Below are 21,815 nucleotides of genomic sequence, written 5' to 3' on the forward strand. Positions count from 1 at the left end.
GAAAAAAGTCCCTTGAGGTGTAGCCCCTGTGGTGGGGCTAAGTTAAAACACAGCCAGCTGCCCAGTGACCTCCCAGGCACTTTGCAGATCATGATGATTTTCTGTGCGGGAGCAATTTTCCTTAGTTGAAGCCTACATGAACCCCAAGTGGCCTGTTCTTCTCAACTCATGGAATTAGCAGCTCCACCACCAGCACTCTCCCTCTACACAAAACCAGCACCACAGGGCACCATGCACTGGCCAGGCTGCTCTGGGTACCTGTTCTTCCAGAACTCCAGCTCCACCTTCGGGTTCGGATTGCTGCCTTGCAGGAGAGGCTCTGAAGACTCTTTCTTCAGTGCCTCCTGGATCTGGTGGCTCCAGTCTATGATGGCCGACTCCATGGCATACACCAGAGATTTATCTATCCGTTCCATGCTGTAGTAAACAGAGTACGTGATTAACTTTGTTGATGTGCATTGCTCAGTTGGATCTACTTCCAATGGCCGTGTGGGCAGCTGGATTTTACAGGGTTTCACATTTCAAAACCACAAAACAATCAAACCCCATAAGATTTTGTCACTGGTTTAATATAGGAATTACTCTCTGGAGAAAATGGCTGAATGTCTGCAGCAGTGTGGGCAACAACACTGTTCATAAAGTGAATGGTGGAAATGAAGAGCCAGTCGCCACCTCTCTGCACAGCCAGTCATTGTCACATCAGATCCATTCAGGTTCAGGATCTGACCTGGAGACTCACACATCCAGCAAGATTCTCTCTCCCCATACCATTCTCCCTCAAAATATTCTACATCCCTGCAGTCATTAACTCACTTAATTCAGCAAGAAACACCACCAAGTGGGCTGGGAAGCTGAGGACAGGTCACCCCACTGCCTTGGAAGCAGTAACTTCTCACAAAATCCCACCCGCACCACGTCCTGTCTGAGGAGTGATTCATTCCACTGCACCCACACATCTCCTGGGGTTCCACAGGGGCACGCACGCAGCCCAGACACGATGACAACTTGATGTACAAACGCATCTGCTTCTCTGGACCTTCCAGAACCTGTTATTTTGGGGTGGTACTCACGATTTCTCATTTTCCAGATCAATGTCCTCAATTCCCTCTGAGCCAGCTGGGAGAGGCAGCAAGGTCTTGCCGTCTACTTGGCCAACAACTGTGAAAATGGTACTTTTGAGGTTGTGGACATGACGCACGATGTCTTGTGACACCACTTGTGGCCAGCCCTGATGGTTCTTCTTGTTCGTTAGGATGGGCACGATCACCTACAGCGGGAGTCACGGAAGACCAATGGAGAAAAAAGTGCAGCAGGAGACGGACAGGCCACCAGGCTCTGAGGTCTGTGCTTGGCCAAGCCTGGAGACCCATATTCATTGCTGTCTCAAGCAGTTCCCATGTGAAATAGAGGCAGCTGATGATGAATGGGCATCTCTACAGGCCCACTTTATACAGCAGAACACCCTTTTCCCCAAATCCAAGCAGCCAAGGAGGGTGGAAGCCAGTAGGCAAAGTGAGCAGCCCCATCCCCAGGCTCTCCCAGCCTTTCAAGCCCGCAACTGGAGATGGCCCCATGGGCTGCTGTCCCTTGCCCTCACAACTGTCCCCGGTGCTTGGTCCCCATGTCCCTGCCCATGGGCACAGCCGTCAGGCTGCCCTTTGAGCCTGCCAGGGCTGGGCTGAGCTCAGTGTGCTGCAAGGGAAGGTCTGCTGGTACCCCCTGGGATACACTGGTGGTGAGGGTCCCCCAGGTCCCAGCTGCAGCCCACCAAACAGGAGCTTTGCCTTTATCAGCACTTTTACTGACCCGGCAGCATGGGGTTGTGGGGCTGGTCGGGGTTTGCCCAGATTTGAGCTGCTTTTGGCTTGTTTGAGCTGTGACAGCAACACCGTGTCTGTCACCTATCCTGGCTGGCTCTGCACTGGGACCAGCCTGTGGCAACAGCCTAACAAAGCCAGGTTGTCCCTAGTGACAAACAACAGCCCTTTGTGTTACTGGACTCAGGGTGGGGGTAGGGGAGGGGGGGGAGGTGACTAAAGGCATAAAAATAGCTGCAAATGGACATAAAATTGAAACGGAATAAAGCAGCTCAGCACCTCCATGGTGCTGTCCCAGGATGCTGAAGACTCTTTGGAACTGTGGCTGGCTCTGTAGACCCGAAGAAGACCCGACCAGCCACCTTCGTGCCCAGGGAGCCGTGGGAAGGGGGAGCACAACCCCAGGGAACACACGGGCAGGTGCTGACGAGTTCACCTTCAGCAGTTTTAGCTGCATTATTAGCAAGATGTGTCTCTATTACTTAAAGCATGTGGACTGCTAATGCCAGTGATGTTGTAACCAGGCAAATGATAGCCGTTCATTTTCTTTCTGACTGTTAAAATGATAACTGGACTCAGGATGAAGCCCCAGCCCACAGAGCAGGTGTGTTCCCTTCGGCACCGCAGGAGTGAAGCAACAAGTGGACAAGGTCACCAGCTGTGACCCCTCACTGAATAAAGACAAAGTGTGGGCAGAGGAACACACGACCCCAACCCCAGGAAATTCAAGACCTTTTTCACCTTCACGCAGACCCACCCCATCTGCCTGACCCAGCACCACCGCTGCTTTTGCCTTCAAGTGAAGCTTGAGAGGAAAATAGGATGAAAACCAGGCACAATCTGCTCCCTGCAGAAATACTGCATGTCTGCACAGGGGAGAGCAAAGCCTGCAAACACGCAGCTGGGACGCACAATCCCGGCTCCCAAAGGCATTCAGAAAACAGGATTTAACAGGATCTGCCAAAGTGTTCCTACCCCACCATCTACCCATAGCAGACGGTGCTTGCAATGCTATTGGCCAGCCGTGATGCAAAACCACTGTTTGTGCAGACTTCGCAAGACCACGGGGCTCATCAAAACAAAAGCTCCCCGTATAAATAATGTGTTTTCTCACAAAACCAGGATAACCAGTCTGGCAGCCTGCTCTTGGGAATCCAATCTATCAGTCACCATCTTAATATACCAAACATCATGATCAGAGCTTCTCAAATCCAGCAGCTCCTCTGCTTTCCCATTACAGCCTCATTCCTGAGACTTCTCCAGGTGAGGAGCCATCAGGAATAAACCGAAACAACATTGTCTAGTTCAGGCTAATAACACAGCAAAGCAAAAGCACTCGAACCTCTTGACGATCTCTTTAAGAAAACATCAGCCCACCTGAGATAACCCGACACTGAGCTACAGGAGGCTCCTGAACATCACAAAACACTTTTTCACTATGAGAGTAATCGAGCACTGGCCCAGGTTGCTCAAAGAGGTTGTGAAGTCTCCATCCTTAGAGATAATGAAGAGCTACCTGGACATGGCCCTGGGCAACTGGCTCTGGATGGCCCTGCTTGAGCAGGGGTTTGGAGTAGGTGACCTGCAGATGTCCCCTCCAGCACCTGTGGGTACATCAGTCCCACAAGGACCCCACTGATAGACAGAGCTGATGTGGATCAGCATTCAGGTGGTTTATATGAGTTCTAAAGCCGTCCACGGTACTGCAAAGGGCAGAGTTAAGGGTACAAGTGCATCAGCAGAGAAGGGAGGGAGGCCAAGGAGCCTGTCTGTAGGAGGGGACACCTTCCCCGCTGCCATGTGCGAGGGGCACCCGGTACTCATGGGTGCCAGGGCTCCCTCTGCACCTCCGGGGCTGCCCAGGCCTCACAGGATCCCAGCCTGGTTAGGTTGAAGGGATCTCTGCAGATCCCCCAGTCCAAGCCCTGCTCACGCAGGGTCACAGAGCAGATCACACAGGTGGGTCCAGGCGAGTTTCAATGTCTCAGAGAAGGAGACTCCACACCCGCCCTGGGCAGCCTGGGCCAGGCTCTGGCACCTCCCAGCAAACAAATTTCTCCTCATGTTGAGCCTGCCCCCGTGGCCCCTCATCCTCACCTCCTCCACGAGGGCGGCAAAGTGCCGCAGGGCATCGGCGGGCAGGTCCCCGCAGAGCAGCTCCCCGGGGCCGGCGCCGGGGGCCCGCAGGAAGAACAGCCCCTTGCGGCGGGCGGCGGGGGGCGGCCCCAGCTCCAGCTCCCCGGCCGGGCCCCGCCAGAGCAGCAGCGCCGGCCCCGCCGGCCCCGCCAGGAAGCTCCGCAGCAGCGGCCCCGCCGCCTCCCCGCCTGCCCAGCGCTCCCAGCGCTCCGCCGGCACCCCCAGCCCCCGCGCCGCGCACCGGCACAGCCGCTCGGCGCCGGGCACCGGCTCCACCGCCTGCTCCATCCGGCCGGCACCGGCGGGTGTTTGCGGGGAAGAGCCGCGTTGCCCGGGGGAAGGGACACTGCGAGGAGCCGGGGGCGGGCCGGGGCGGGACCCAGCTCGCCTGGGAGACGCAGCTGCCCCGGGCAACCACGGGTATCAACACAAGCTGGGGATGGAGGGCCTGAGAGCAGCCCTGCGAAGGACTTGGGGGTGCTGGGGGATGCTCCCTCTGGGGGGGGTCTGGATACCACTGGATCCACCTGGGCACCCCCAAAGTGGCTTTTTAGCACTTATTTTTCTCCTGAAAAAGCAAACACAGTGGGGCTTTCTCCCACCTGGTTTGGCCTTTAGGAAGGGAAGAGCAGAAGAAGGGGCCTTGGAGACTAGAACCACTACGCAAACATTTGATTAGGGAGACAGGAGCTAGAGATTTGTCTGTCACTGTGGAAGAGGTGACAGCAGTGTGATCTTTGCCTCCAGACTAATCCCAAAAATATGCCCAAGCTAGAAATGGGTCAAATGGGGAAAGGGAATGGGCCTGGACAACAATGGCAAACTGATTGTTCAGAACTCCCAGGAAAAGGGGGGTACCGATATTTGTTGGTATTAACTGATGTTTTTTCAGGTTGGCCAGAAGCGTTCCCTACCAGGACAGCAAAAGCTTAGGAGGTGACTACAACACTGATACACAAAATAATACCAAGGCTTGGAGGCCCAGCTGTTAGATCCTCTGATTGAGGGCCACATTTTACTGACGAGTATGTGAAGTCTTTTGCAGAAAACTTTGAAACCATAACAGGAAGGTCCATTTCAAGACCCCCTGACTGCTACCAATATCAGAGAACAGAATGCCTGGATTCGCCATTCTAGAGTGAAGAAAGCCTGCGAAACACCACGGAGGGTAACCCGGGCGCAACCTGGAAAACTCTGTTTTTCACAGTCACCTTTTGGTCCTTCTGGGGGACCAGCCTGGGTGGTGCTTCCCGCTTTGGGAAGAAGAAACCCAAAAGAACAAACAAGTAGAATTTTTGGTAGATATGGGGGCAACACTAATGAAAACCTGGACAGAAGAAACTCCAACCCCATGACGGGAGGGGCCTTTTTCTTGTTTTGTTAACTACAGAACCAGCTGTTTGGAGGGCAGAGAAAAGATGGACACACGTCTCTCAAGCTAAAGGACCCCTGACGGAAGAAAGAACCTTGAAAGTATCTCAAGAACCGGGCAATCTGAAATTGAAGTTGACTCGGGGTTGTAAATGGACTGTGGTATAAGCATATCCACAAAGGGAACTTACCAACAGGATTGTGTAAGAAATGTCTAAGAATAGAAGATCAGGAAACCAGAGCTCGGTTGAGGATTCCAGTTGCCACTGGAAGAATAGAAAAAAAATAGCCAAGAATGGTGGGAGGTATTTACTGAAGGGGTGAATGGGAATTTAGAGAGTCCGCCAGTGATGAAAAGAATAGAGTGCAGACAGAGAAATCAAATTCCGTGTTGCTCCTGTTGTTCCTAGGAAGTGAAGGCCAAGAGTTGGGAAACGATAATCGCCACGCTAACGACAAAAACAGGAAAGGCGGGGACACGGCCCTCGCTGCCGAGAAGACGACGAACTCGGCTGCCGGCTGCAACCTGCTCGGCCAGAGAGCGTGGAAACCTGGACCTGATCCTCTTGCCAGGAGCGGTGACTTATTCTTCCCAACTTAGCCTGGCTAATCCCTGTACCAAGTGCTACGAGCGTGTGAGAATAGGAAGACTAACCCAGTATGTTCTACATTATCACACTCGTATTAATTCTGGATGTTATGATAGAACAAAATTGGAGAAGTGTGAAATCCAAGGGCAGAAATTATGGGTAGCAACTAACCTAGAGAAAGGTGGACTCGCTGTAGGCTCTGCCTCCTGCCCTAGGGGAGAACAGAGCATCTGTTTTACACAAGCTGGTAGGAGGGGCTATTCAGATGGAGGGGGAGTGCAAGACAAAACTTGAAACAGAGAGGAGTTTAATAAATGCCCCATAGGAGGAATGCAAACTTGGAAAGATGGTGAATGGCCTGCACAAAGAATATTTGAATACTATGATCCAGCCACATGGGCCCAAGATGGAAACTGGGGATCCCGTACCCCTATATATATGCTAAACCAAATTATTCGGTTGCAAGCAGTGGTTGAAATAATAAGCAACCAGACGGCTGAGGCACCGAATCTCATAGCGAGACAATTGTCTCAGACCAGAGCTGCAGCGTACCAAAATCAGGGAGCGTGAGATTGGCTTTTAGCTGAAGAGAGGGGGGCGTCTGTGGGAAACTGAATACTTCGGAGTGTTGTTTGGAAAGAGATAACGATGGGGAAGCCATAATGAAAATAGCAGAGGAGATAAAACGCGTTGCACATGTACCAGTACAGAAATGGAATTCTATACTTACTAGCCATTGGTGGGGTAACTTATTTGGGGGAGCCTGGTGGAAGAAAATAGGCTTCATGATAGTATGTGCATTTCTGGGTTTACTGTTTGTGCCACGTATGACCCCGTGCTTTGTTCAGTTAATACATTCAGTAGTCCAAGCCATGCAAATCTCAGGCACGCCTATAGATCCTGAAATGGCAGCAAAAGGAACGGGGTATAAACTAATGATTTTAAAAGATAACACCAAACTGGACCTGGCCATCGCACTGGGAAGAAGAAACCCAAAAGGAAAGCGCTAGGAAGTGCAGTGAGCGGGGTCACCACGCCAAAGAGCGCGAGCTCCCGCTGCAGCCCAACAGATGCCATTGCTGCCGGGGCACCAGCCACCCGGTCATCAGCTGCCCCAGAAGAGCAACACGAATGTTTTGTTCAACATGAGAATTTGTTTGTTCTTTGAGGGAGAAAGATAAGTCTTCTCCTGTCGAAGCAGCCTTCTTACTTGTGGTCCGAGAAAAGGTTAAATAGGGAATCATCATGTTAGTACAAGAATTTACTAACCTTCCCGAAAAGGGGGGAACTGACAGAGGGAACTAACTAACTAACTAACCCATTATGTTAAGAAAAAACAGAACCTCGTCGAATGCCAAGGTAAGAGGTTTTACAGCACCTAGATGTAAACTTGAGAAGACGAGATAACGAAGATTTACAGCAAAAGGGGGGAACCAGTCTGATTTCAATCGACTTGGCAGCTTGGGTTCCAGTCCACTCAACATAATGAGCCAAAGGTAAAGAGGTCACTGTGACGAGGCTGAAGGAGCCTTCATCCAAAGACCCTCCTCAAGACCACCAGATGGCACTGCGCAGGTGCAACAGGGAGGGGTCAAGGAGGAGACTACGGAAATGATCACCTGGGACTCATTTTAAGAAGAAGCGGGAAAGGTTATGAATATGTAGAGGCGTTCCTGGGGTCATTATGAATACGTAACACCTTACTGTATTAAACACACCTCATTCAGCTTCTTTGGGGAACTGAGAACTTGCTGAGCTGACACCAAGTCCGGCTGTGTCCCTGTCACCCGCAGAGTGCCCGCATCCTCCCCACGGTAGCGGGCATTGTGACAAAGGTTCTATGTCAGCTGGGTGTGGCAGCCGAGCGCCCCCTAGGGGAGGGGGAGCCTGTCAGCCCCGGGCCTGTCACTGCCTGCTGTCCCCCCTGTCAGCAGCGAGGCCTCGGAAAAGTTTCCAAAACATCCCCAGACTTGGGTCCAGCGTGGCCAAAAGTCTCCAAGAGACAAGTCGGAAAGAAGGATATGGAACAAAGGGAGAAAGCGAAGGGAGCAAGCCAAAGGGAGGGAAGAGGAAAATCTAGTGCCGGGCTGCAGGACTGAAATGGAGGAATGGAAAGACAAAAGCCAGGAAGCAGGAGAGTTTGAGAAAAGGAGAGAGGAAAGAAGAGACATGCAGCCAGACGAGGGCTTAGTGAGAGAGGCTGGCACAGAGAACAGGATGAGAAGGAAATAAGGCAAGGCTGGGCCAAAGGACGTTTCCTTGCTTTATATTTTCTACCACATACATCTGGAGACGAGCAGGGAAGCCATCAGACCTGATGGATTAGGCCCAAACAAAAACCCCGGCTACTTGAGACACTTAGACTAAGCCTAAAATGCAAAGATCTCTCCATAAGGATGGGTTTTATACTCTACTTCCACAATCTGCTGGCAGTACAAAAGAATAAGCGGCAGATCTACTTAGGCTGAGTCACGGTGGTTTTGTGCAGAAGGATATGGAACAAAGGGAGAAAGCAAAGGGAGCAGGACAAAGGGAGGGAAGAGGAAAAACTAGTGCTGAGCTGCAGGACTGAAATGGAGGAGGTTTTGCACTTTCTTATGATACAGTTGTATAGGTGGCTTCAAGCCTAGACAACACGATTTCACGTTTTTCTTCTGGAGTTATGCATTTGCTGTTCTTTCTTTCTTCTTGTTCTTTTAGCAGGATCATTTTACCTGAGCATGGCAGTGGCCCTAAAGGCACTTGCTTTGATAGAGCTGTCCAATAAGGTGTTGAACAAGTCCTCGCAGACACGCAATGATGTAGCACGCTATAGAAATCAGTGCTTCTGTTACTTCGATTAAAGAAGTAATTTCTCTCAATATTCCAAACCAAGATTCTAACAATCCCATGAGTGGACTATCTACACCTGAATTCTCAGCCAATTCTTCTGCTGAAGCTGTGGTTAGACATATATCACCTTTTTCTGCCAACATCCTATCTGGGACCATGTTATTTTCCCATGCCATTCTACTAGTAGCATCTAATTGTTTGGTGATTCATTTAACTGCTTGTCTAGTATAACTTATAAATAAATGTTATTTATCCCGTCTACACTCTTGTTTGTAGTTACCTACCAAAACAAAAAGGACTCAGAACCCGCAGCTAACTTGACTTCTTGCTTTGTGTTCCTTGGGGACTCCTCTGGGGACCCCAATCTAATTGAAATAAACCCTGTCATCAGAGGAAAGCCCTCAACTCCTTTTTCTGTTGCCCTGATGGATCACAGTGTTCAAATGCCAGGGTAAAAGGAATTTCCAATTGTACGACGTCACAGGTACCTTCCCAGTGGGGGATAAAATGGAATGAAGTGTCATCTTCCCACAGTACCACCAAAGATCCACTCAAGAAGCATCTGAGGACATATGAGGACCAACTTCCCGTGTCTCTGCACACCTACTCATGTTCCTAGGAACTTGGTATCATTCCTGCCGCGTCGTGAGAGACAGGCAGTATGATTTTCAATTATTCCTGAAAATGCCAGGGGGATTTTGATATTTTTCCCTGCAAAGCTGGAAACAGTAGGGAGAGAGTATGACACGACTTATTTCTCCATGCCGTAGAGTCTTGGCATAAGGCTAAGACGCACTCCATCCCCTGTCAATCTTCGCTCCACCCCAGAGGGAAGGGCACCACTTGGGCCACAGGCCTTCCTGCTGCACAGGCATAGCAATTGCTCGTTTAGGCTTTGCACCATATATTTGATCCATTCTACCCAGGCATTTGTACCTCCATATATTTTGAACCTTCCCAGGGCATCTTTTCTACTAATGTCTATTTGTGATCCATAAACCCCACTTACTGAATCATCTGCTCTCTGCCTTGCAATTAGCAAAGGGTTGCACTGCAGAGACTCACATCCTGGGAGAGACTGTCCTTTAGATAGGGTCATTTTTCTTTGCAACTCTATAACCGTTCATTGCTCACTGTCCATCCCCTAAACTCTGTGCTCCAAATAACACTGTACCAGGAGGGGCAATGAGAGACAGTAACAAAAACTGTGCACTTATTTAAATCATCCTTAGACTCAGGCCCCTTGGACACGTTTCTTTTCATAACTCCATTCTCTTTAGCTCTGTACATCCCCACAGTTAAGGATGTGGCAATCATCTACTCAAATTGTTAGGGAACCTTCAGTTTCAGTGACGTTTGTTAAGTAACCCATTTGTAAATTCTACATACACAGGATTAACAATCCCCAAAGGTTTCATTTCATTTTCATCTCTGTATCTTTAGTCGAAGGGGGTCATCAGTTGTCAATACTTGCCACTCGTCATTGTCCTTTGGAGGTTCCATTGGCTCTTTAATCCGTGTCTAATGAGTCCACCCTTTCTCAGCTGGTCGTACCACTGTCTCGGTGAGCAGCAGAACTTGAAATGCTCCTTCCCAATCTGGCTGAAGCTTCCGTTTCTTTCCAGGATTTGACCAGGACCCAGTTTTCAGGCTGAAACTTGTGAGCTGCAAACTCTAAAGGCAGAGTTTGTGCCAGAAGGCCTTGTGCCTGAGAGAAGATAGGCAAGACAACCCGAGTATAGAGTTTTTGAGAAATAAATCCTTAGTTTCAAACTGTGGAGGTCCACCTGTTATTAAACTTTTGCTACCACTGCTGCTGCGGCAGTGCTCAGGAGGAAAGCTTCTCCCCAGCTGGCAAGGTGATCAACCAACACTAGTATGTATTTAATTCGACCAGCTACAGGCAAATCACCTTGAATATTTTGAGAGAGTTGTAAACTTGGACCCTGCCCTCCTGCAGGCTGCTTTTTAAGTGCCTTTTTATTTAGTCTTTTACAAACCACCCATCTTTCACAAATTTGCTTGGCTATAGTATAAATTCCCGTATTACGTCACACATTGCTTGTGTTCCCCAATAACTCTCCTGATGTAGAATCGCTGATACCTCCCTCATGATTTGCTTATTTAACATTTCTCTACCATCTGGGAGTACCCATTTCCCACTCTGTTCCCTGGCTCCTAATTCTTGGAGGACTTCTTATTTTTCATCAAAAACTGGAATTTCCTGTGAGGCCAGGACCTCAAGCGTGAGATAACTTACAGTTATCACTTCAGGTTTTAAGGCTGCTTCTCAGGCCATTTCATCTGATAACCAATCTCCCCTGACACAAAAGGAGTTTCCCCTCTGATGTCCCAATGGACATCATGTACTACAGCCACTTCTATTGGTGACATCAGATTATGTAACACTTGTCCAACTGGTTCTTCACGAACCAATTCTTTTCCTTTGCTATTCATTAGACCCCATTCTTCCCAGATTTTCCCAAAGGTGTGCACTACTCCAAATGCATATCTAGAACCGTTACAGACGGTACCTTCTTTTCCATCTAACATTTGCAGTGCCTGATTGACAGCGTATAGCTGGCATGTTTGAGCTGACCAGTTATTAGGTAACCTGCCCGTTTCTTATTTCACCACTCACACCTTCAACGATGGCACACCCATTGTGTCTTTTCCCCTGAATTATCCCTGAAGTCCCATCTATGAGGAGGTGCAGCCCATTGTCATCTCTCCACAGGAAAGCAGCAGGGTTTAATTTCCTGCTTTCTTTCACCAGAAGAGCGGTGACTGCTGCAGTTTGCACACACTCAAGACACTGGCTCTAAGAGCTTAGATAAGTGTGCCACTGGCTGTCGCTTCCCCCCAGCCCACTTGCTGGTGGAGCAGTGTGGGAGGCAGAACAGGCCACCCTGTGCAAGCATTGCTCAACAGTACCAAAAACATCTCTGTATTATCAACACTGGTTTTAGCACGAATCAAAAAACATAGTCCCATACTAGGTACCACAAAGAACATTAACTCCACCCTGGCCAAAACCAACACAAACTTCCAGGTAATAGAATAGCTCTCAAATTTTCTCCTTATCACCCCCCCAGGCAGTAACTGTGCTTCCACACCCAGAGCCTGTAAAACGTTTGTCTCTAATAAATAAGCTGGGGAATCTTCCACTAATATATTCCTTCCCCATACACTTTTAATTCTTATTATCACAGATAGGAATTTATTCATAATTGTCTCTCCTTCCTCCCTGCTACCCCGTTTATTACAACTCTTTCTTCAGTTTTAGATCTTTTTAGGGTAGAATTTAGAAGGGATAGGGTAGCTTCTGTTTTTACTAAAAACTAGACCTCATTACCTCCTACTTTACCAATTACATGCCCCTTTGCCATTTAAACAAGTTGCCCCACAAAAAAGAAACACCACAAATATTTTCAGCCCCTCTGATTTTCCAAAGTGTATTGAGTTTTCCTCCTTTAGTCATTTCTAACAGTTGCCGTCCTCGGGGTAAATATCCCACATTTCCACAATAAGAGCATTCCATTTTCTCTCACTCTCTCACTGTACCAAATGCTACAAGCGTGTGAGAATAGGAAGACTAACCCAGTATGTTCTACATTATCACACTCGTATTAATTCTGGATGTTATGATAGAACAAAATTGGAGAAGTGTGAAATCCAAGGGCAGAAATTATGGGTAGCAACTAACCTAGAGAAAGGTGGACTCGCTGTAGGCTCTGCCTCCTGCCCTAGGGGACAACAGAGCATCTGTTTTACACAAGCTGGTAGGAGGGGCTATTCAGATGGAGGGGGAGGGCAAGACAAAACTTGAAACAGAGAGGAGTTTAATAAATGCCCCATAGGAGGAATGCAAACTTGGAAAGATGGTGAATGGCCTGCACAAAGAATATTTGAATACTATGATCCAGCCACATGGGCCCGAGATGGAAACTGGGGATCCCGTACCCCTATATATGTGCTAAACCAAATGATTCGGTTGCAAGCAGTGGTTGAAATAATAAGCAACCAGACGGCTGAGGCACCGAATCTCATAGCGAGACAATTGTCTCAGACCAGAGCTGCAGTGTACCAAAATCAGGGAGCGTGAGATTGGCTTTTAGCTGAAGAGAGGGGGGCGTCTGTGGGAAACTGAATACTTCGGAGTGTTGTTTGGAAAGAGATAACGATGGGGAAGCCATAATGAAAATAGCAGAGGAGATAAAACGCGTTGCACATGTACCAGTACAGAAGTGGAATTCTATACTTACTAGCCATTGGTGGGGTAACTTATTTGGGGGAGCCTGGTGGAAGAAAATAGGCTTCATGATAGTATGTGCATTTCTGGGTTTACTGTTTGTGCCACGTATGACCCCGTGCTTTGTTCGGTTAATACATTCAGTAGTCCAAGCCATGCAAATCTCAGGCACGCCTATAGATCCTGAAATGGCAGCAAAAGGAACGGGGTATAAACTAATGATTTTAAAAGATAACACCAAACTGGACCTGGCCATCGCACTGGGAAGAAGAAACCCAAAAGGAAAGCGCTAGGAACTGCAGTGAGCGGGGTCACCACGCCAAAGAGCGCGAGCTCCCGCTGCAGCCCAACAGATGCCATTGCTGCCGGGGCACCAGCCACCCGGTCATCAGCTGCCCCAGAAGAGCAACACGAATGTTTTGTTCAACATGAGAATTTGTTTGTTCTTTGAGGGAGAAAGATAAGTCTTCTCCTGTCGAAGCAGCCTTCTTACTTGTGGTCTGAGAAAAGGTTAAATAGGGAATCATCACGTTAGTACAAGAATTTACTAACCTTCCCGAAAAGGGGGGAACTGACAGAGGGAACTAACTAACTAACTAACCCATTATGTTAAGAAAAAACAGAACCTCGTCGAATGCCAAGGTAAGAGGTTTTACAGCACCTAGATGTAAACTTGAGAAGACGAGATAACGAAGATTTACAGCAAAAGGGGGGAACCAGTCTGATTTCAATCGACTTGGCAGCTTGGGTTCCAGTCCACTCAACATAATGAGCCAAAGGTAAAGAGGTCACTGTGACGAGGCTGAAGGAGCCTTCATCCAAAGACCCTCCTCAAGACCACCAGATGGCACTGCGCAGGTGCAACAGGGAGGGGTCAAGGAGGAGACTACGGAAATGATCACCTGGGACTCATTTTAAGAAGAAGCGGGAAAGGTTATGAATATGTAGAGGCGTTCCTGGGGTCCTTATGAATACGTAACACCTTACTGTATTAAACACACCTCATTCAGCTTCTTTGGGGAACTGAGAACTTGCTGAGCTGACACCAAGTCCGGCTGTGTCCCTGTCACCCGCAGAGTGCCCGCATCCTCCCCACGGTAGCGGGCATTGTGACAAAGGTTCTATGTCAGCTGGGTGTGGCAGCCGAGCGCCCCCTAGGGGAGGGGGAGCCTGTCAGCCCCGGGCCTGTCACTGCCTGCTGTCCCCCCTGTCAGCAGCGAGGCCTCGGAAAAGTTTCCAAAACATCCCCAGACTTGGGTCCAGCGTGGCCAAAAGTCTCCAAGAGACAAGTCGGAAAGAAGGATATGGAACAAAGGGAGAAAGCGAAGGGAGCAAGCCAAAGGGAGGGAAGAGGAAAATCTAGTGCCGGGCTGCAGGACTGAAATGGAGGAATGGAAAGACAAAAGCCAGGAAGCAGGAGAGTTTGAGAAAAGGAGAGAGGAAAGAAGAGACATGCAGCCAGACGAGGGCTTAGTGAGAGAGGCTGGCACAGAGAACAGGATGAGAAGGAAATAAGGCAAGGCTGGGCCAAAGGACGTTTCCTTGCTTTATATTTTCTACCACATACATCTGGAGACGAGCAGGGAAGCCATCAGACCTGATGGATTAGGCCCAAACAAAAACCCCGGCTACTTGAGACACTTAGACTAAGCCTAAAATGCAAAGATCTCTCCATAAGGATGGGTTTTATACTCTACTTCCACAATCTGCTGGCAGTACAAAAGAATAAGCGGCAGATCTACTTAGGCTGAGTCACGGTGGTTTTGTGCAGAAGGATATGGAACAAAGGGAGAAAGCAAAGGGAGCAGGACAAAGGGAGGGAAGAGGAAAAACTAGTGCTGAGCTGCAGGACTGAAATGGAGGAGGTTTTGCACTTTCTTATGATACAGTTGTATAGGTGGCTTCAAGCCTAGACAACACGATTTCACGTTTTTCTTCTGGAGTTATGCATTTGCTGTTCTTTCTTTCTTCTTGTTCTTTTAGCAGGATCATTTTACCTGAGCATGGCAGTGGCCCTAAAGGCACTTGCTTTGATAGAGCTGTCCAATAAGGTGTTGAACAAGTCCTCGCAGACACGCAATGATGTAGCACGCTATAGAAATCAGTGCTTCTGTTACTACGACTAAAGAAGTAATTTCTCTCAATATTCCAAACCAAGATTCTAACAATCCCATGAGTGGACTATCTACACCTGAATTCTCAGCCAATTCTTCTGCTGAAGCTGTGGTTAGACATATATCACCTTTTTCTGCCAACATCCTATCTGGGACCATGTTATTTTCCCATGCCATTCTACTAGTAGCATCTAATTGCTTGGTGATTCATTTAACTGCTTGTCTAGTATAACTTATAAATAAATGTTATTTATCCCGTCTACACTCTTGTTTGTAGTTACCTACCAAAACAAAAAGGACTCAGAACCCGCAGCTAACTTGACTTCTTGCTTTGTGTTCCTTGGGGACTCCTCTGGGGACCCCAATCTAATTGAAATAAACCCTGTCATCAGAGGAAAGCCCTCAACTCCTTTTTCTGTTGCCCTGATGGATCACAGTGTTCAAATGCCAGGGTAAAAGGAATTTCCAATTGTACGACGTCACAGGTACCTTCCCAGTGGGGGATAAAATGGAATGAAGTGTCATCTTCCCACAGTACCACCAAAGATCCACTCAAGAAGCATCTGAGGACATATGAGGACCAACTTCCCATGTCTCTGCACACCTACTCATGTTCCTAGGAACTTGGTATCATTCCTGCCGCGTCGTGAGAGACAGGCAGTATGATTTCCAATTATTCCTGAAAATGCCAGGGGGATTTTGATATTTTTCCCTGCAAAGCTGGAAACAGGAGGGAGAGAGTATGACACGACTTATTTCTCCATGCCGTAGAGTCTTGGCATAAGGCTAAGACGCACTCCATCCCCTGTCAATCTTCGCTCCACCCCAGAGGGAAGGGTACCACTTGGGCCACAGGCCTTCCTGCTGCACAGGCATAGCAATTGCTCGTTTAGGCTTTGCACCATATATTTGATCCATTCTACCCAGGCATTTGTACCTCCATATATTTTGAACCTTCCCAGGGCATCTTTTCTACTAATGTCTATTTGTGATCCATAAACCCCACTTACTGAATCATCTGCTCTCTGCCTTGCAATTAGCAAAGGGTTGCACTGCAGAGACTCACATCCTGGGAGAGACTGTCCTTTAGATAGGGTCATTTTTCTTTTCAACTCTATAACCGTTCATTGCTCACTGTCCATCCCCTAAACTCTGTGCTCCAAATAACACTGTACCAGGAGGGGCAATGAGAGCACAGCCGGCGGCCTTCCCCGGCCCCAACCACCGCCTGCCCGCCCCAGTCCGCCGCAGCGAGCCCGGCCGCCCATCCCCGCCCAGAGTTCCTCCCCACCCCCCGCCCCGGCCTTTCGCCAGCGAGTTCGCCTCCCCCCCGGGAAGCCGGGGCGTCCCTGCCGGCTCCGTGCCCGGGGTGGACGGGGGTGGACGGCGGGGGGGGGTGGACGGGGGCGGGGGGGGCACGCGGGCGTCCCGCGGTTTCTCAGCCCCGCTGTCGGAGGCCTAACCCCCTCACCTGCCCGTGCTGCCGCCTCCCGCGCTTCTTCCTCGGTGGCTCGCTCGCTCGGTCCCTCGGCCCGCTGCCCGCCCCGGCCGCGGGCTGAAGAAGAAACCGACCCCGCCAGCGGCTTTGCCTCCCCCCGGGGAGGCATAGAGACACCGCGTCCCCGTCCCCGTCTCCCCGTCCCGGCCCGCCTGCCTCCCTGCCTACCCGCGCGCGGGGTTCCTCGGCCGATCGGCAAGACGCTCCCGCGCTGGCCTCCCCGCGACCGCCCGCCCGACGGGCTTGACTCCGAGCGACTGACCGTTGGGCACCTGGCGGGGGGCAGGGGGCCGGTTGCCGGGCGGCGGGGAGAGCGCGCATGCGCGGCGCGCGCAGTTGCCGACCCCCTCCGGCCCTTCCCGCGGGTGGGCCGGAGGGGGCGGGGGGCAAGGCGAGGGCGGGAGAGACCGCGCTTTGGGGTGCGGGCGGGGGGGGGGGGGGTGTTTGTGCTCGCCGTGCAGTCTGAGCCGGAACACGAAGTGAAATTATACGGCGGCGGCGGCGGCGGCAGGTGCGGGTGGGGGGCACGACGACACCACCACGACCCCGCCGCCCCTGCCGAAATAAACCCCCACCAAAAAAAAAAAAACCACCGCCACGAAACCCGCATCCCCACGCCACGCGCGAGCCCCGAAACTCCAGACACGGACTCGCCGAGCGTGTGCACGGATCGCGAGGGTCGAAAAGCTCGACTCGTAGCGTCGCGTACACTGTCCCGCAGCCACCCGCGAGAGGCTCGCTCGGTCGCGTCCAGCTCCTGTCCCTGCGTAGGACCAACCGCCCCGCCGTTCCGGTTCAGTCCTTGCCCGCCGGTCCCACTTACTTAGACTAAGCCTAAAATGCACAGATCTCTCCATAAGGATGGGTTTTATACTCTACTTCCACAATCTGCTGGCAGTACAAAAGAATAAGCAGCAGATCTACTTAGGCTGAGTCACGGTGCTTTGCTCCTAAGACCATGCATACTATGGGAATATTTCAGCTGCATGTCCCACCCCAACCCCAGAGAGCAAGAGCTCCAGGAACAGGTGGAGAAACAGGGAAGGACACTGCAGTGCTTCTGAGAAATAAAGCAAGGACGGAAAGGCAGACGGGCATGCTGTGGAACCTTCTCCTTACCCGACTGTGCTGCTGCCACTCATGAAATGACACTGTAGAGCAAGTACTTTTAGCACCTTTTTTGTGTTTCACGTTCCAGGAACCCTTCCCCTGGAGGTCCAGCTGCTGAGGTGGAGACTCAGGACCTGGACCCCATGGCTTCGGGGCAGAGGCTCTGATGGAGAGGAGAGGAGATCAGGGGTTGCACTGGGAAATGTGTCTGCACTGCAGGGGATGTGAGAGAGGTTCCTAAATCCCATCCCCAGCATTTCTGGTAGCAGTTAACTCTTCCTGCCCATGTCTGTGCTCCTGCAGCTGTGTCTCTGTCCCTGGGTCTGCTCCCTGTCCGTGTCACAGACCCCGTCCCACCCGCTGTGTGCTCAGCTCTGTCCTGCTCACACCGCCTGGCACTGCCCAGGTGTTGCTTTATCCATGCGAGCCACGGAACCTGACACACCAATATGATGTTCACAGAGTTCGCTTTATTGTCGGACCGGGCTGGCTTTATAGCAAAGCTGCCCTGTCCACGCGCCTTACAACAACGTGATTGGTTGTAACTCGTGCTATACAATAACACGATAGGCTGCATGTACTGTCCACGCGCTCTGCACGCATGTGTCCGGCGATTGCTCACTCATTATTACATTCTAATGGTGCTCCTTTAGTCTCTTTTGTCTCTGGCTTCACCTCTCAGCCAGGCTGGCGACAACCCCATCCCCCTGGGGCGGGGGGGGCTCTGCCACTACATCTCCCCCTCTTTTATTTAATATTAACAATACGCCATATCATGCTTTAAATACAGTGTGAAATACAGGGTAAGAACATTAAGGCTAATACAATTACAATTAACAAGAACAAACCTGTTTTCAATATTCCTTTTAACCAAACAAGGCATTCACCCCAAAAACCCCAGTATCTTCTGTTATTTTCTTGTTCGGCAAATCTTCTATCTTTTTAACTTTTAAGTTCAAACAACACATACAATCAAACTCTTCATAACTGTGAACATGTCCAATAACAAAAAATTAATTGCTGCTCTGTTTTACAAAGTGGTATTCTCAACATTGGCTACATTCATTGCTTAAAGCGATAACATGTCTGAGGTTAAGGGTTGTCATCACTGCAACCGGTTTCTTCTCTGTTAGCTGGCCAAGGTCTCACCCACTTTGCTGGGATCCATGAATTTTTGTGGTTACCTGTAGAAACACAAGCATATCCCCTTCCCCAGGTTATTAGTGACATAGGACCTTCCCATTGTTGTGTTGTCGGATTAAACACACTAACCTTAGGCACATTTTCGGAAAAATCTTTGACATTTTTGATATGGTGCATAACAACCGGTTCCATTTCAGTTTCACTTTTAGGATTAAGCCAGTTCAGCACATACAATGCCTTCATCAATACCTCTTCTGGGCTCACACCAATTCCCCCTTGTTTTTTCAAAACAGACAAAAGATTTTTAATGCACGGTGTGCACGCTCAATAATTGCTTGGCCAGTAGAATTATAAGGGATTCCAAACAGGTGTTGTACCTTCCACTGGGTGAGGAAGGCTGCAAGTCTGTCAGAGTGGTATGCAGGACCATTATCTGTTTTGATTTGTGTAGGGACACCCATGACAGCAAAAGCTTGTAGTAAATGACGTTTTACTGCCTTTGCATTTGCTGAGGTCAAGGCTGTAGCCCACAGCAGTCCTGAACAGGTATCTATGGAGACATGAATGTACTTTTGTCTGCCAAATGGTGCAAATTCAGTAATATCAGTTTGCCATAACTGACCTGGCTGCAAGCCCCGAGGATTTACTCCCTTTTGTTGGAGAGGGACTATGCGGGCACAATCAGGACAAGCTGCAATAATGGCTCGAGCTTGTTCCTTTGTAATTGTAAACTGCTTTCGGAGTGCTGCTGAGGATTGATGAAAGAATTCGTGAGCTTGTCTGGCTTGTTCAAAAGGGGATATATCTGCTACTGCCACAAGTTTGTCTATGATGCTGTTTCCCTCTACTAGACCACCTGGTATGTTAGTATGGCTTTTTATATGCATGATAAATACTGGTGCTGTCCTATAATCTAATACGTTCCACAAATCTAACAATGCTTCAAACAACAAGGAATTGGAAACTCGCTGCAAAAGTGCTCTATGTATTCTTTGTACAATTCCCACAACATAAAGAGAATCTGTTACCAGATTAACTGGAGAGTTATGCCATTTTTGCAATGCTGCTGTCACCGCTCGCAATTCTAAAATTTGAACCGATCCTTCAGCTATGACAATCTGTGAATGCCACTGACCATTCTCAAACCATACAAAGCCTCCTTTGCATGAGCGACTACTCGCATCTGTGAAAATGGTTATAGCATCTAGTGGATGCTCACTAAAAATTGACATAGGCTCTAAGGGGAGGTTGGTCTTAAATATAGGATGTGGTGGATAATGATTGTCCACCTGCACCGGAATCCGGGCAAGAGCTGAGGCAAGATCGTCATGTTTGAGAAGGATCTGTTCAAACAAATTGAGGGAAATAGGGATCACAATTTTAGCAACATATAGTCCAGACAATGTCAGAAATCTGCTTAGTCCTTTCACTATCACTTGGGCAATGGCTTCCCACCTCTGAATGATGGTTTTTTGTTTTTGGCTGTTTAAAAATATCCATTCTAATATTACCAATGGATCCTTTTCTTCCGTGCTCCACTGGGCCAAAAGTCCTGCCACTTCCTTATTGGTATTATAGACATAGAGAGTAACAGGCAATTCTGATCTTACCCGCTGAGCAGTATTCTGTGAAACTTTTCTTGCAATCTGCTCAAGCGCTTTCTGTGCTTCTGGTGTGAGGCACCGTGGTTCTTGGGGGTCTCGTCCCCCACGGAGGAGACTAAACAGCGGTTGCAAATCTGTATTTGTAATACCCACAACATTTCTTATCCACTGTAAGTCCCCTACTAACTTCATTGCATCGTGAAGGGTTGCTATCTTTGCTTTCACAGTAAGCTTCTGAGGTCTAATCATGGCCTGAGTTAGTTCATATCCTAAATATTTCCATGGTGCAGTTTGCTGTACCTTTTCTGGTGCCACAACCAGACCCCATTGACCTAATTGCTTTGTCAACTGAGTTATTATGTCCTTACTAATTTTCTCTTTATTGCACAAAAGGATATCATCCATATAATGATAGATGATCATCTGAGGGTGTTGTTGCCTGAATGATTTTAAAGCCAAATCTACATACCATTGGCAAATAGTAGGAGAATTTTTCATTCCCTGAGGTAGCACTACCCAATGATATCTTTTTGTGGGAGCTTGATGATTAAGCACTGGAACAGTAAAGGCAAATTTTTCACAATCCTCTGGGTGTAAAGGAATCGTGAAAAAACAATCCTTCAGATCAATGACAGTTATATCCCAATCTTTTGGAAGCATGGTTGGGGTAGGAAGACCTGGTTGTAGTGCCCCCATATCTTTCATTACTGCATTAATTGCCCTGAGGTCCTGTAACAAACGCCACTTCCCTGATTTCTTCTGGATAGTAAAAACAGGTGTATTCCACGGGCTGGTGGAAGGGACCAAATGTCCGAGACTGAGTTGCTCTTCAACCAGCTCCTCTAAATGTGCGAGCTTTTCTTTTGGTAATGGCCATTGATCCACCCAGACAGGATCATTTGTTTCCCAGCTCAGCTTCATACATGGCCGGGTGTCGCTCGCTGCAATGGCCATTATTAAAAAGGTGACTGCATAACTATTCCCCACTGAGACATCACATCCCTTCCCAATAATGCAATTGTTGTGTTTAGAACATAAGGTCGTACCCATGCCTCTAAGCCCTCGCCCTCCTCCCTTATCTTAACCATATGTGTGCTGATGTGGGTGGGAGTGGCCCCCCCTATCCCCACTACCATGGTATTTACTGCTTCTAAAGGCCAACACAAAGGCCAGTCAGTGCGAGGGATAATCGTCACATCTGCGCCTGAATCTAAAAGCATTCTTTTCCTCTTAATCTCACTGCCAGGCCCAATAATGGAAACTACCCTAGATGGTTTGTCCAAAGTCAGTTTTTCCGTGAAAGCAACCACAGGGGCTCCAGTAGAACCAAAACCTTTCTGACCTCTTT

General features: G+C 49.2%; 1 pseudogene; it reads right to left on the bottom strand.

The window, feature by feature from the left end:
- Nucleotides 1-16,946, bottom strand: part of LOC139825811 (dynein axonemal heavy chain 9-like) — a 248,318-nt pseudogene extending 231,372 nt beyond the window's left edge.
- Nucleotides 16,947-21,815: the final 4,869 nt, after the last annotated feature.

This window comes from Patagioenas fasciata, chromosome 29, assembly GCF_037038585.1.
Source record: "Patagioenas fasciata isolate bPatFas1 chromosome 29, bPatFas1.hap1, whole genome shotgun sequence".
Lineage (NCBI taxonomy): Eukaryota > Metazoa > Chordata > Aves > Columbiformes > Columbidae > Patagioenas > Patagioenas fasciata.